This window comes from Bufo bufo, chromosome 3 (assembly GCF_905171765.1).
Source record: "Bufo bufo chromosome 3, aBufBuf1.1, whole genome shotgun sequence".
NCBI lineage: Eukaryota > Metazoa > Chordata > Amphibia > Anura > Bufonidae > Bufo > Bufo bufo.
Window position 1 is genome coordinate 328,749,439 of NC_053391.1, and position 14,690 is coordinate 328,764,128.

Here is a 14,690-nt window from a genome sequence, read left to right on the forward strand (position 1 = left end):
CAATTTCCAGTAAGTGTGTACATAACCACAGAATATGACTGCTTATTTTAGCCTCTACATGCCGTCAAAAATAGCAGTTGGTAAGGTGCACTCCACGGCCGTATAGTCAGTCCATGTCTCAACTGCACATTTCTTGCCAAAGGCAACATCCGCTTTTTGTTAGTCCTGAAACGGTAATGTCACTAGGAGAGCTGTAATCCTTTATCTGTAGACGGGGTGTATCTGGCTGGTTGTGTGCACCATATATCCAGGTGCACCGTAACATTTTCAACCAGTAATAAGCAGCTTAAATTATTATTAATGTATATGTATATTTTAGATTTTAATAGAAATTCTGAATAGAAAGTTAAACCCAAGCAATACTTATTTTCGTATTAATCTAAATTTAATATGCTATTTTGACACCAGAAAGTTAGTTGGTTAATTCATATTATCTTTTTTTATTCCTAATAATTTGTATTTGTCATACTTCTATTACTTTAAATAAGTGTCATGCATCTTATAACCAATATAGTATTCCAAAGATAACCTTTTTACCCCCTATACATTTAGAGGTCAGTAAGGTATTAACTACAGATTATTGTTACGCACACTGCATCACCTCATACTTGGTATGAACCTCATTTGGTTCTCCTTGTCATGTCAGTTGCACAGAACACTGCCCACTAATGGACATCATGCAAGATATAGCTTCATAGAAAGTAAGGATGGGGCCACCTGGCCAGTATTCACATGGCAGCGTCAGAGATGCTGTCAGTTGCCATGGTTCCCCTGTCTAACCCTAAAGTCCTACGGAATAACGATCAATTTGCTCTTTTGGTTAGTTGCCGGCGGTTCTGTCTCTGATTGTATTGATATGGGGTTCAAGAAAAAAAGCCTAAAGTGTAGGTTCACCAGTCAAAATAATTTTACAGTTTTTATATAGTACAGTAAACCTAGATTAACTGTAAATGCATTGGACTATTTATTGTGTACAGATCTTTATGTATAGCCTATATTATAGCCAAGAGCTGCAATCATAATTCTGCTGTTCGTTTGGGAGTAGTGTTGAGCGAACTTGTGTTTTAAGTTTGGCGTCCAAAGTTTGGGTTCGGGTTATCGAAGAATCCGTTATGGATTCTGCTACCACGGACCATAACGAAATTTGGAATTCTTTGATAACCTCATAACATTTTGGACGCCGAACTTAAAACACAAGTTTGCTCAACACTATTTGGGTGCTAATAAACAATTTGTCAACAGACCTATGCTCTCCTCCTCCCTAAAAACAAAAACTTTTCACTGAGTTCTCATAATGTATTAAGAGTGCCCCCCCCCCCAACCATACATCAGATTAATGTACTGCATCCAGTATAAAAGGGATTGCACATTACTAAACTCTGTGCAGAGATTCAACCATCGGGGTATGCTCCAAGGATTTAGCAGAGCAGCCTGTAATGTAGCTGGAGATGAGGATTGGCAGTAATACAGGCTGTAACTCATTGCCAGATTAAATTTTACAGTATACCAAGTGGACCCATTAGGCCTGGGCTACACGGATAGTTTGAGTACTCCTACATGGTGCAGCTTTGCTGTGGGATCTGTATACGGATTGCACATACTATTGTTTCAAATAGCAATTACAGGTGCGGCCTAGCACTTAGTGGGAATCTGAATGCGAATCTTGTGACCACACCACATAGTGTATGGACACCCTTTTTCTAGCACTACAGATAGATTTTTAACTGAACCTAACCTGCAGTGCATTGAGTTGTATGTCATTTTGTGGGCTGCAGCTGTCCCTTCACATGCTTTAGATTTTGTTACAGAATTTTACGCAATAAAAAATCAGCTCCCTTCACTTGAATATTGCGGCAAGCACATGGATTTCTGCAATCCCCATTTAAGTGAATGGAACTGATTTTCAGATGTGGAAAATTCTGCAACACAATCTGCAGCGAGTAAAGTCATCCTGATAGTAGATCTAGTCATACACATTAAATGTATGCTGGCCGAACCTAACCCACTTATCTCATGGTTATGGCCACCTTTAAACTTTATTTGAGCACTGCACAAAGTAGTTTGACACTTGCGGCAGAGGATTCCGGCAGGCAGTTCCGTCAAAACACATGCAAACTGATGGCATTTGTCAGATGGATCAGGATCCTGATCCATATGACAAATGCATTGAAATGCCGGATTAATGCATGTCAATGGGAAAAAATGCCGGATCCGGCATTCCGGCAAGTGTTCCGGAATTTAGGACGGAGATAAAACCGGAGCATGCTGCGGAATTATCTCCATCCTGAAAAGTCAAAAAGACTGAACTGAAGATATCATGATGCCTCCTGAACGGATTGCTCTCCATTCAGAATGCATTAGGATAAAACTGATCAGTTCTTTTCCAGTATTGAGCCCCTAGGACGGAACTCTATGCCGGAAAAGAATAACGCTAGTGTGAAAGTTCCCTAAGACTATATTCAGACAGTGCTGTTGAAACTGTGTAAAAAAACTGTTGCAGTTTTACAGTTAAAACACATTTAACATGTTTCAGCTGTGAAAAAAGCAGCTGCAGTGAAAAAAATGTGGTAGAACTGCATTTTTTCTGATGAATTTATTTTTGATCTGTTTTTGAAATAATGAAAAACTACATGCAGTCAGAAAATCCTATGCTTCCTATAGAGATTGGTGCCGGGTTATAGCAGAGCTGAGGGAGTGAAAGGGTTCGAACAATGCTGGTTTTCTCTGTCATTTACATTTTATACAAAAACGGTTTTGTCATTGTCAGTGTTCTTAATCTGTAAACTTTTTTTTTTTTTTTTTACAATGCTCCAAACCATTTTATATATGTACGTCTTGGAGCAATGCATAAACTGAACAAAGCTTTTTACCATTTTCCAATTTTAAATCAGATCTTTGCTCTTTGAAAATATCCTGGAGGCAGTGGTTGCAATAAATAATCTGAAAAGTAAACGGCTTCAATCTTCACATTTCTAAAAAAAAAATTGTGCATCATTTATTAACTCTGAAAAGCTCCCTACAAGATAAAAATATCTAATTGTGCTAGTACAAGTGATCCAACATGGCATACAGCTACCGTATTTTCTTTTATTAAAGAATCACATAATAAAGGTATCTCCCAGAGAAAAAGAACAATCTTGCTAGCGCCACCTATTGGTAGTGGCTCCCTAAGGCTGGGTTCACACTTGAGCGTTTTACAGCGCGTTCAAACGCGCTGTAAAACGCTCAACACATGAAAACCAATGCTTCCCTATGGCCCTGGTTCTCACTTGAGCGTTTTACAGCGCGTTTGAACGCGCTGAAAAACGCCCTACGCTCGAACAAGTTCTTGAGCTTCTTTGGGGCATTTTGTCGCGCGTTTGCAGCCATAGGACACTGCAGTCAATCACACAAACGCGCGTAATACGCGCGTTCACCATGGACAAAAACGCGCAACAAAAACGCGTATTATACGCGCATATCAAATTCGCTCAAGTGTGAACCCAGCCTTAATTTTCAACAAGCCTTGGATGTGCTGTCCGCATCTTTTGCAGCCCCATTGAAGTGAATGGGTCCGCATCTGACCCGCAAAAAATGTGGATCGGATGCAGACGGAAAATACATTCTTATCACAATACATGCTCATATCGGTACAGAGTAGGATTGTGGCTGGCTGAGTGAGATGCCTAGGATGCAATGTAGGCCTCATGCACATGACCGTAGCAGGTCTGTGCCCGTATTGCGGCCCACAAACAACCTATGGACTTGAATGGGTCTGCAATCCAGAAGATACGGTGCTTCCGTGGGTTTTCTGTCCATGCCGCCGCACCACAAAAAAGTAGTGCATGCACTACTTTTTTGTGATGCGGGTCGCGGACCCCATTCAAGTAAATTGTTCCGCGTCAGCAGGCGGGCACACGGTCGGTGCCCATGCATTGCGGACTGCAATTTGCTGTCCACAGCATGGGCACAGTCAACACACGGTCGTGCACATGAGGCCTTAGGGGAAATACTGGCTCTTCTTAAGGAGACCAGCTGTGTAAGGAAACTTTGTCCAAAGCATCCCACTAAGCCAGTCAGAATTCTACTCTGTATCGATGAGGGGCAAGTACCCTGAAACAGCTGTCTGGGTATATGGCTTGGCCGTTTTCCTTGGTCATGTTCCAAGGCTTGTTGAACATTTACTTATCTCTGGGAGATACCTCGTGGCATATTTTCCCATGGAGCATTGATACAAAGTCTTCATACACAGTTGGTCTCCTTAAGGAGAGCCAGTGCTTCCATTAAATAATCACTAAAGGCATGTTCATTTATGGTTTACATGATGGATAAACCTAATGTGATCAGTTGTGCTGCCTTCTCACCCACATCAGTGGATAAAGGAACATATGGTTATCTCCATTAAAGTGAATGTTTCACTGACTTCCTTATCAAAAATATGGTTGTGCATGGCCCCATAGGAATGAATGGGTCAGTGTGCTATCTGCACAAAATGCGTATAGCACACAGATGAAAAATACGGTCATGTGCATGAGGCCTTAGGCTGTGTGCAGTCTTAGAGCTCATGCACGCGGCCATTGCCCGACTGTGGCCGTATTGCGGGCCGCAATCAGCGGTCTGCAATACACGGGCACCGTCCGTGTGCAACCTGCATCACAGATGCGGACCCATTCCATTGAGATGCAGTGCAGTGCGGCACGGAGACACGGATTGAACTGCGGAGTGCTTCCGTGGGTTTTCTGTCTGTGCTTCCGCACAGCAAAAAAAGTAGTGCATGCATTACTTTTTTTGCGGTGCGGACAGTCGGATGCGGATCGCGGACCCTATTCAAATGAATTGGTCCGCAATCCACATGCGGTGGCCCCACAGTCGGTGCCCGTGCATTGAGGAACGTAATTTGTGGTCTGCACCACGGGTCCGGCTGGCATGAGGCCTTAGGCTGCAGCGGTCACTCACTACTTAAAAACAGTAATGCTACAAAAAGCTAAAGTCTCCATGTAGCACAGACCTTATGTATAGGCCAGTATATCTGAAATCAACCCACCTTTTAGGATACAGCAACATGGAGATGTGTTGTGCGGCGCCAAGACGCAAAAAAGTCATTCTACGCAAAAGTATGTGCGACTTGTCTACAACCTGCTGTCACATGACTATTAGAAATGAGAAAACACAGCCGCATACTTGCATTAAAGTCAGTGGAATAAAAGTTATGTGCAACATGCGGCACAAAAAATCCAACATGTTGTCACATTGCGACTCTATTAGCAATCATTGGAACAAATGTTACGCGATACATGTTTCAATGTACCTTAAAGTGTGACCACCATGTTTTCATCAAAAAATCAATTTTAGCATATGTTACTGCTGCTACAGCATTATGCATAAAGCAATCTTTAGTTTCTTCACATACCACTGTTTTCTTTGAGTTTTTCCCTTCGTTAAGGCTGTTTTAACCTCTACAATATGAGGACCTTCTCAAGATGGCTCCTCTGCCAGTTCTCTGAGGCCAAAACTGCTTTCCCTCACTTCACATACACACTTGCTGTAGCCAGCAGCTCCCTGCCAGCCAATCAGATTTGATTACCTAGAGACACGCCTCCTCACTCTGAAGCCTAATGCAGGCATGCAGTGTGAAGGACCGCCCCTCAGTCTTCTGTTTATACTAAAAGAAAGACATTCAAGCCCTAGCAACAGTCTTTTAAGTAATCAGTGTAAAGACACAGAGGACATTAATTATTATTAGCTGTTATTATAAGGTAATTACAGATGTTTAGACAATCATTGACAGACTGACTCATGTATACATGCCTAGCTGTAATAAACTGGCAAATAAAAAAATATGGCAGTTACATTTTAAGTCAGTGAAGGGTGGTTTTAAGGCAAAGTCCTCACCTAACTTCATGGTGGTGCACCCTGGTGCATTGCATGCATTTTCTTTATGACCTTGGTACATATATGATGTCCTTTGTCATGGTCAATGCATTTGAAGACCTTTTTGAACAAAATGGAAATTGATATCCTTTTCATAATGCAATGGTGGTTCACACTTCATAACAAAACTAGGTGTTATTATATGCTATAGGCTGTATGGTGGGTATAGTGGACTTGTCGTTTCCTATGTACAGTTTGAAAAAACACAGATGTAGCAGAGCCCAATGTTAGTGGATGGATTATCATGAAGTCCAGTGGAAAAGCACAGATAACAATCATAACATTGCTATGTTTTGTGCCATATGCCAAAAACAGCTCTGCTATATCTGAATATGCAGTTATACATTAATAAGTAACCTTGTGTTTTAGGCATATCATATGGCTTCCAGATACTATTTCATAAAGCAATGTAGAACACCAAGAACCACTAAACCCAAAATGAAGTAGGCGTATCCATATCAATTCTTATAAATTCTAACATGGGGTTGAGTTTTTTAGGATAAAGAGAGGTTAAAATATTGGGGACCATTCATGAAAAAACTAACAGGTGGTGGTGTTGCCCATCGCAACCAATCAGGTTTTTTTTTTGTTCATTTTTCCAGAGCACTGTAAAAAATGAAAGCTGAGCTCCCGGTTGGTTGAATTAGACAAGGCCAGCTTCTGTACACTCCAGACTTCTAAATACCTTGTAACTTGTCTACACTTGGCACAGTTCAAGGACTATAGCTGGTCTTATTAAAATTAGAGTAAATGAAAAATGGAGGATTTGCATTTAATACACTGTTCATATTGCAACTCTTATGTACCCAAAGTCTTCAGGAAAAAAAAAAAAGCTGGATTCTAATAGGCTGCTAGGGGCAATTTATGAGGTTCAGAGACCCCCACCAATCCTGAGACTGAAGGGGTCGTGGCACAGACGCGCTACTGCTGCCCCTTCGCAGCCGAATGACTGGGAACACCACTGTGCGGGGTTCACAGAGGAGATATGCCATGACTTTAGGCAATATACGCAGGCTGATGGTAGACGTGATATGTGCTGTTCTTTTTCCTATGATGTTGTTCTTGGTATGTGAAGTTTACATGTCTGATACGGATTGGTTTTATGCTATGTATAGGAAGATGTTTTATTCTTGGAAAGTGAAGAAGATGGTTTATGAATTAGATTTTTACTGTAAGTTTGTTAGAGAGTATATGGAAGAAGTTGTGATATTGTAATTGGAAAATCAAGTTACAGAGCAGTAGTGGCTACCAGCTATTGTAGTCTTTCTGAAAAAACAAATGTGTACATGTATACGAACAGACTGAGTGGCCACGTTGTTACAGACATCCATACAGTAGTGCATGAGCCCTCTTTTGGTCTTCAGAACTGATGCAATTCATCATGCCATAGAGTCCACAAAGGTGTTAAAAAAATTCTGCACAAATATTGGACCATGTGGACAAGACAGCTTCTCACAGTTGCTGTAAGTTTCATGGAGGTACTGACATCTGAACAGCCTCTTCTACCTCATCCCAGAAATGCTCTAAAGGAATAAGATCTGGGCACTGAAGGCCAGGGAAACGAGGAAAACTCACGGTCATGTTCCTGGAACCAATCCATAACTATACTACCTTTGTGGTATGGTGCATTGTTCTGCACCCGCCAAGAAGGGATGAACTTGGTTGGCCACAATGCTTAGGTAAGCCTTACTGTCCAAATGTCCATCCACAGGCATCAGGGGAAACAAGGTGTGGAGAAATAATGGGAAGATTCAGACTCCAGCACTCACTTTTTTGAAGTGTCAAATTCTCCGTCTTTATTTAGCAATTGTGCACAGACAATACAGGACTCAAATTCTCTCTGGTGTAGGCTGTTGACGCGTTTCGAAAGGTTCTTATTCGTAACAGTCTGTTACGAATAAGAACCTTTCGAAACGCGTCAACAGCCTACACCAGAGAGAATTTGAGTCCTGTATTGTCTGTGCACAATTGCTAAATAAAGACGGAGAATTTGACACTTCAAAAAAGTGAGTGCTGGAGTCTGAATCTTCCCATTATTTCTCTGTACCTGTCCAAGGAGGTTGAAAAACAAAGGCACCGAGCACGCGGATACATTTCAACCGCAGAAACAGCGAGCCAGTATTTCTACTTTACATGTTTTAACCCTACAAAGAAACAAGGTGTGCCAAGAAAACATTCTCCACACCATTACTCCACCTCCACCAGCCTAAACTGTTGATATCTTACAGGAAGGGTTCATAGAATTACGCTGCTTCTGACCCTCTCATCAGCATGGTGCTGCAGAAATCTGGATTCATATGACTAGGCGAAGTTTTTGCACTGCTCAGTGATCCAATTTTTTTGCTTCCCTCGAGGGTGTTGGTTTTTACATACTGGCCTCCCGGTTAGTCCAGCACCAATGACCATACCTCATTTGACGTTGCTTATATCGCCCATTCAAATCAATGGAAAACTTGCTGCCCTGATTTTATGCTGCATTCCGGGGTCACATGAATGATTTCCATACAGAGAATCTCCAACCATGAAAGGGCAGGTGTCTATAATAAAGTGCCCATTCAGTGAATATGCACATACAGTATTTTCCACTGACCTATACACAGTGGACCTCATATCTAAGACTAGTTTGTGCAGGTTCGATTGAGTTGGCTATGGACATTTTGTATGTGCTAGTTTTATATGGGGCCCCTATTTTGATAACTCTTCACCAAGTGTTGGTGCCTTTATACTTTCTTAATCATTTTCTGTTATATTATAAAGCTGCTTTCACACAGTCAGTGTTTGATCAGTTATTTCCCATTGAGATTTTTAGCCAAAACCCTGTGCAGGTCAGAAGCACAAAACGGGTGCAGATCTTTACCTTATACCTTATGTCTGTGGAGGCTCCACTCCTGGTTTTGGCTCACAATCACTGATGGATATCACTGATCAAACACTGACTGTGTGAAAGCAGCCTAACTGTTACATTGTGTTAATTCACACTTGCTTTTGGGGTTCCGATTGTGAGATCCGTTTGAAGGCTCTCACAAGTGGCCCCGAATGGAACCGTTCATCCCCAATGCATTCTGAATGGATTAGGATCCGCTCAGAATGCATCAGTTTGGCTCCGTTCCACCTCCATTCCGCTCAGCAGGCAGACACCAAAACGCTGCTTGCAGCGTTTTGGTGTCCGCCTGGCTGTGCAGAGCCAAACGGATCCGTCCTGACTTACAATGCAAGTCAATGGGGACGGATCCGTTTGACGTTGACACAATATGGTGCAATTGCAAACGGATCCGTCCCCCATTGACTTTCAATGTAAAGTCAGGACGGATCCGTCTGACTAACAATTAGACTTAGACTTTTTTTTTTACATAGAATGCAGACGGATCCGTTCTGAACGGATACCATCGTTTGCATTATAGGTGCGGATCCGTCTCTGCAGATACCAGACGGATCCGTACCTAACGCAAGTGTGAAAGTAGCCTTACCATCAGGCCAGTTTCACACAAGTGTATTCAGTCTGAGAAACGCACTCCATTTATGATGCGGTGTGTTCCAGTGGATCTACTGAACTGTAATGACAGCATTATGTGAGTATAGTTTACAGTCAGGCAGGATCACAGCCTCTTAAATCATTATGATTAGGGATGAGCGAATCGACTTCGGAGGAAACATCCGAAGTCGATTCACATAAAACTTCATTCTAATACTCTAAGAAGCAGGAGCTCCGTACAGTATTAGAATGTATTGGCTCCGATGAGCCGAAGTTATTACTTCACGAAGTCTCGCGAGACTTCGCATAAATAACTTCAGAAATTGATTTATGCTGTAAAAAACCATTGTACCTTGGAACCGAACCAGAGTTCGGGAAATGGTTTTTTACAGTACAAATCAATTTCTAAAGTTATTATGCGAAGTCTCGCGAGACTTCGTGAAGTAATAACTTTGGCTCATCGGAGCTGATTCATTCTAATACTGTACAGAGCTCCTGCTCCGTACAGTATTAGAACAAAGTTTTATGCGAATCGACTTCGGATGTTTCCTCCGAATTCGATTCGCTCATCCCTAATTATGATACTGAGAGTTCACATCAGGGAGGCAGTGTTTAGTCCGGGAAATACAGCCCTCACATGGAGCATGTTTTCTGACCTAGACCATTTCTATAGTTACATCAGTACTGGGCAAAAGAACCAAGGGGGAGTCTTATCAAGACAGGCACTTTCTGCGCTGGTCTTGATATCCCCTGCACTGCCGGAGGATGCACCATATTTATGACTAGGCTCAGGCCTTATAAATTAGGTGCATCCTTCGGCATTCCACGTACCTAAACCGAAATCTATGACTGCTCACAGCTACTGTAGATTTCTGGCTTCATTTGCTCCAGAAAACTAGCGTAAATGAAGATAAATTTGTCTTCGCTGTTGGCAGTGCCCCTTTCCCTCCCTTGTCACGTCCCCTTTTGGGAAAGTGGCAAGGGTGGTGTAAGAAGAGGCACTTTTTTGTGTCATTTAAAAAGTCGCAAACACAGCTTGCGACTTTTTAAAGCCACTTTTCTGGCGCAAAGGAGATGATAAATCTTCCCCCAAATGTGTTCCAGTTACAAGCCTCAATACTTTCTGGTCTATACCTTTTCTTGTGTGGATCAGATGTTCTCATGCAAGGTGGTAGAATGTGACCAGCTGTATCACATGCCATAAGCTGTATAAAAAAAGTGCTGGACACTGTCAAAAGTCGGAATACGGTTTAATAGAAGTCACTACGGTCTTTATAACGGCTATACTGTTAAAGTGTGTTGATTTGTGTAAGGCCTCATGCACACTCATGCTGTTTTGGTCCGCATCCGAGCCGCTGTATTTGCATTCACTTCACTCCGTGTGCGTTCCACATCTATTGCTCCGTTCCGTGGTCTGCAAAAAAATATATAACCTGTCCTATTTAGTTAGTTGCTCTGACTAGGCTGTTTGTACCATAGCATCATAATGCATTGCCGTCTTATCACAGGTAGACTTGTGAAAACACAGTAGCCCAGCTGAACTTGACTTTTTATCTTTAGTGACATGCAGTGTCGGACTGGGGTTCCTTGGACCCACCAGAGGAAAATATTCTCGGGGCCCAACCCCTATATCATTAATAATGTCTAACAGGTTTAGAATCGAAGAAATAGACCATAGTGGCAAGTGATTTGCTCTAAAAGAAGCTCCAAATGAAATTTTTCTCCTGGATCTTTGGGCCCACTATGGCTTCAGAGACTGGGCCCACAAGAGGATCCTTTGGTGGGCCAGCCCGACCCTGGTGACTTGTAATAACATTAAATGAGGATAATTCAGAAGGTTAATTTGCAAACCTATGAAAACCAGACCATCATCATGATATCACAATCCTTTGTGCCATGTGACCAACTTAATACTGCTACATCTGGCTTCATATGTTAGGATTTAAAACATTTAACCCATTGCTCTTTCTGATAATTGCACATTCTTGTGTTGGAAAAATAGGTTGGTGTCTTTCAAGTTATGTGGTGCTAAATGAGTTGTTCAAGATTGCAAAAACATTGCTACTTTCTTCCAGAAACAGCACCGCACCTGTCCACAGGCGGTATGTGGTATTACAGGTCACTCCTGTTCACTTTAGTCAAGTTAAACTGTAATACCCATGGACAGCCGTGGTGCCGTTTTTGTAAGAAAGCAGCCATGTTGTTCTAATCTTGGACAACTCGGTTAAGATTTACATCTCTTCTCTGCACAGAAAAGTAGCAATAACCTTGTAGCTGCACCATATTTCTCAGTATTCATGTGCCATGTAGAGCAATACCACTCAGCAGTACACCAGTGTATATGAACATAGCCCACTATATCATACTTACTAATATTTTGCAAGGAAACAAATGTTGTTTGAATGCACCAGTACTTTGACAGAAGACAAAATGGACAGATTACTGGAGCTCATAGCACGTCAGAACATCTCATAACCACAGTAGTGCTTGAACTTCCCATCTTCTGCCATGCTGTCTACAGTACAGAAAAGTCATATTTGGCCATGAGCGTTGGGCTGAGATGCCTACCGCAGGAGGTGCTATACATTTGACTGCTATGGCTTTTCTCAATAACCACACGCCATTCTTTGTCTGAAACTTCATGCCCTGCACATAAAACACATAGTGAGCTAGGATTTTTTGGGCAGTTTATTAAATACATTATATTACAATGTAGTTTTTGCTTTTTTACGGAGGGTAGCAGTGCATACCAAAAGGTTGCCTTTGTTTTTGACAAGTTCTGAAAACATGAGTTATAATGACGGGAATTACTTTACCTGAAATTAATATAATTCACCTTGTCTGATAACCAGCAGGTCATTTGGGAGGGGGGGCGACAAAAAATGCAAGCTCCAGATGTTAGCTGAATGTCTATGGTTTATATAAAATGCAGAACACTTTTTTTTTTTTTAGCTATTGCTAGTCGTTTAAAAAAAATTAAAAATAAGACAGCAAGGCACTTTTTTAAATCTTCTTTTCTATAGGGAAAAAAATTATTTAAACAAATGTTTTTGTTTTTTTGTTTTTTAGCAGTAAAAGACACCTGAACAGATTTGTATGTGAAGGAAACCCTGTACTAGTTTGTTTTATATAAAAAGTAGTATAAATGCCTAAGTAATAATGTTCATATCTCTCAAAATACTCAAGAAATGACCGTGGTGCTAATGTAGAAACACATTTGCAGGTCTTGGTCATGTAAAGTTCAGACATTTATGAATGGTAATGCTCGATATTAATTGGGCAGTGTTTCATGAATGCCTCAATATTGGGTGGTCTAAGAAAGAAAAAGCAATAATTTTAAAGAAATTGTCATTAGAACGTGATGAGGATGACAACCATTTGCCTGTCTGTCCAGTTTCCTACAATATATGGGAAAGTATATATTGTAGGAAAGGCCAAAGCAAAGTTTAAAAGAATGAAGAAAGTGTTATAGGGTGCCTGCAGGGGCCTTAGAGACTGGAAAAACAGTTTTCATTAAATGGTGTAGACATTCAGCAATAGCGATATTAACTAAATCTTGCTGTAGACATATATTGTTTTCTAATGTTGGCCACTGACCTGCCATTTCCATTGGGGTCTGCCAGCAATCTAACTTCAAAGGAGGCTAGCAGACCCCACGGGCCGTTTATGAGAAAGAAGTATCAAGTTGACATCCACTAAATCAGAAATATTAAACAAATTCTAAACGTTCAGACGTACAGGTGCAGCACTGAGTTCCCTTTTCCACTTCCGTTCCCCGCTTGCACTTGACCACTAATTGCATGCAGATGACACAACACTTCTGGGACCAGAAGCTGAGGAAAAGGGAGCTAGACCATCTCAACAGGTGATGGAGAACCCCTTTAATGCAGCCACACATAGTACAATTTAATACCTACACCGATATACAGTACAGTTAAGGCTTTCACCTACATACAGTAATTCTGCCACCCACACGCATCTCCAGTACAAAAAAAGACACTAATAAAATTTCTGTGGGATCCCAGGAATATAAAATTAGTAGCAGTCCCAAAATTCGAAGTAAGTCCCTTCTCCAGTAAAATCAAAAGAGTACATACATATGGGGTCCGCGCTAAACTGGAATGGGGAGTTTTTTCACAAACAGGCAGTCTTCATGGAGATTTCGCAGCTTCACAGATGCATCCCCGGTATATGGTCTTGATATCAACCAGCAAAGCGACTTCCTTTAAGAGGAACAGATCATAGTGCAATACCCGAATCTTCTTTAAAAGGTATAATTTATTGTACTTACAATAAAACAACTTGCATATCGCGTGTAAACATGCCCGACCCGGGTTTCGCCTTCGCTTCGTCTGGGGCGTCACAATCAAATCCACCCGAACTCTGATTTAAATAATCACTGATCACATGAGCTTAAGATAACATGTCATTTCCGGTTTTCCCGAATACAAATTGATAAAATCACAAAATGTTCTCATATATAAAAATTTAATGAACTAAAAAAAAGCCCACGTCATATATTCAAAACTTACAGCGTTAAATGTAGAAAAAAATAATAATATTGCTGGTTGATATCGAGACCATATACCGGGGATGCATCTGTGAAGCTGCGAAATCTCCATGAAGACTGCCTGTTTGTGAAAAAACTCCCCATTCCAGTTTAGCGCGGACCCATATGTATGCATCTCCAGTACAGTTCATGCCATCACCATTCTTCAGTACAGTTGATACAGCCACAGTACAAAGTACAATGAATGTACAGGAAATGGTGTAAGTATTTGATCTGTTTGCGTTTGATGCTGGGACCTTCATAATTATCAGAACAAAGTCTATTGCACTTTAATTATACGTGTATGGCGTTTGTCACCATTCATCTAAGTGACAAAAATTAGTGTCAATGGACCTCCATTCAGACAGGTAATGTCAAACTGAGGTGCTTAGGGCCCACCAGTAAAATTCATTCTGGGGGTCCACTGTACAGCTACATGCAAATATTACCTGACCCCGTTCACTGATCCCTGAGACTGCACCAGCACGCATTTTTTTCAGTAGTAGCCTGTGACTGTTCTGTCTTTCAGACCTTGTCAGTATTCTGCTGACTGTCTCTTGCCTTGGACTTAGGGCCCTCTCAACAATGCAAGCCAGGCACATATTCTCGCACAGCGGCCGGCAGCAAGATGATTGATGCTCGGGGCCCCTACTGCGACATGTAGAGAGGATACTGACTGACCTGCCCCTGTGCCTAGAAGTCTTCTCAGCCACCAGATGCATCTAGAAGAATAAGCTGGGTAGTTAAAACTTTACCCAT

General features: G+C 41.5%; 1 long non-coding RNA gene across 1 annotated transcript; it reads left to right on the top strand.

Annotated features, from left to right (window-relative positions):
- Nucleotides 1-5,537: 5,537 nt before the first annotated feature.
- LOC120995287 lies at nucleotides 5,538-8,734 on the top strand. The gene is made up of 3 exons (XR_005777564.1): nucleotides 5,538-7,638; nucleotides 8,070-8,573; nucleotides 8,620-8,734. It is a non-coding gene; the product is annotated as an uncharacterized LOC120995287 (long non-coding RNA).
- The last annotated feature ends 5,956 nt before the right edge of the window (nucleotides 8,735-14,690 follow it).